The sequence below is a fragment of the Leptopilina heterotoma genome, unplaced genomic scaffold (assembly GCF_015476425.1).
Source record: "Leptopilina heterotoma isolate Lh14 unplaced genomic scaffold, ASM1547642v1 Lhet_302, whole genome shotgun sequence".
NCBI lineage: Eukaryota > Metazoa > Arthropoda > Insecta > Hymenoptera > Figitidae > Leptopilina > Leptopilina heterotoma.
Window position 1 is genome coordinate 556,861 of NW_025111005.1, and position 2,486 is coordinate 559,346.

Sequence of the window (2,486 nt, forward strand, 5' to 3'; positions counted from 1 at the left end):
TTTTAAAAATTGATTCGATTTGCCTGACATGTGTTACTCAGTGCTCGGGACGGCGGTGAGTTCAAGACTTCATAAAAACGAAAATATTCTTCGGATCAAAAAATCGCTATACACATATATTCTACATATATATAGCTTTAAAAAAATACAATAAAAAAGAAATCAATTTTTTTGAATCTCGCAATGGGAACCTCCCCTTAAGATATTTAAATGTTTAAAATCTAGTGTTAAATTAATTTAAGTCATTTATGTTAAAGATTCGAAGAAAATATTTATGTACGGGAAATGTAAAAGGCCGAAAGGTCATACATATGAATCCAATAAAATAATAATAAAAAATACTCTATTGGCAATGAAAATTACCACCGCGGGCTCGGTGTCGCTAGTGTTTTACACCAAAAATGGACGAAATGGATGTACAAATTTAAAAAAATATAAACTTATATTGTGACTTTTCGGTTTTAATTTTAAGTAGTTTTTCAATAAAAAGATAAATAATGACCAACAATCTTAACAAATATTTCTTAAACATTATAGAATACTTTAAATATTAACAATTTTTGCAACCTTGTACACCCACAGCAGCCATTTTTTTTAGTTCACTTTATGGTCACTATGTGTCGCATTGCAATTTTAAATCCCTAATTTATACTATTATTTATGCCTATCACAGAAAAAGTATAATAAATTTAATTTATATCCTTACATGTTTATAACAGTTATAATTTTTTAAGAATCTCGGTATTTCAACTAAATTATCATTTTGACGCCTCAGAAACAACTTTTTCTTTTGCTATTTAATTTTATTAAAAAATTTGTTTTCTAAAAGTTGTTGCAAAATAAATTGTTTTGCAACATTTTAAACAAAATTTTATTTCTCCTAAATGAATGAGCCGATTTTAATAAGCTAATCGGGAATACAAAGAGGATAAAATATACTTTAATTTAGAATTAAAAAAATTTTTTAAAGTTTATTTTTTAATAATTATTTAATAAATTGCTTATAAACAATTTACTTTTTTATGTTCTGCGCCTTTTAAAAATTTGAAAAGAAATCTCAATATACAATTGAAACTATAAGTATAATTAAAATCCGTTGAGAAAATATTTATGTAAGACAATTATTTTGAAAGTTATAATAAAAATTAAATTGGCGCGGTGTAGTGTACCAGTGATATACTTATGTTTTGATCATTTTCATGGTTAAACAATTGAATGCAAATGTTCATTCGACAATGTTTTATACATTTCGTATTTGAAAATAATTTATAATTCTGAAAAGCATCAAAATCGTATCTCCGCGCAATATAATTTTAATTATAACTTTCAAAATAATTGTCGCTCATAAATTTTCTTAACGGATTTTAATTACTTATAGTTTCAATTGTATATTAAGATTTCTTTTTAAATTTGTAAAAGGCGCAGAACATAAAAAAATTGTTCATAAACAATTTCTTAAATAATTATTGAAAAATTAACTTTAAAAAAATTTTTTAGTTTTAAACGAAAGTATATTTTATCCTCTTTGTACTCCCGCTTAGCTCATGTCAATGGATTAATTCATTTAGGAGAAATAAAATTTTGTTTAAAAAGTTGCAAAAAAATTAATTTTTAATAACTTTTATAAAACAATTTTTTTTTACTTTTCTCTGGTGGACTTATTTCTAAGGTCTAATAGAATTATTTTTTCAAAATTTTGGTCAAGAAAAATACTTTTTATTATTAATGAAAATTTCACGAATTATGACCCTGTTAGAAGTCAGTTTAAAAATTTGCAAAAGGATCCATGTCGGTAAATACAAAATATTTTTAATTTTTGTCATGGATTTTCCAGTAATAAAATTCCTGACATTCCACAGGGTGTCTAACAAATTAATTAGTTAAATTAGTTTAAGAAAAAGTATAAATTTCCTTCTGCATTGATGCATCAATCAGGCTCGTTCTGAATAATAAATATTATAACAACACTTTAAAAGCCATAGCAAAACATAAATTATAATTAAATTAAAATTGATTTTACATAAATAATTACTTTATTTTTGTTAAAAACACGTTAAATAGTGCAAATAACTATGTGACGCGCTTTGTACAAAAATTAGTTAATTATTTATATAAAATAAATTTTAATTAATTTATTATGCTATAGTTTTCAAAGTGTTGTTAACATTTATTATTCTAAACGAACCTGACAATGATGATGATGAACCAAGTCATTCTTCATGTTATTTATTATACCATTCAATCATCGAATTTCAATATAAAGCAATTAATAAAAAATGTGTTTTACAATTTGGGGAAAAAGTGTAACAAATCAAAATTTTTATATAAAAAAAAACTTTAAAAAAAATTCTGTGGAATTTAGTATAATTATATCAAATATCAAGAATTTTAATTCAATTTTAATATAACTATACTAAATTCCACATAAGGTAACTGTACATAATTACGTGCTAGTACATAATTCCGTGCTATCACGTGCTATTTCC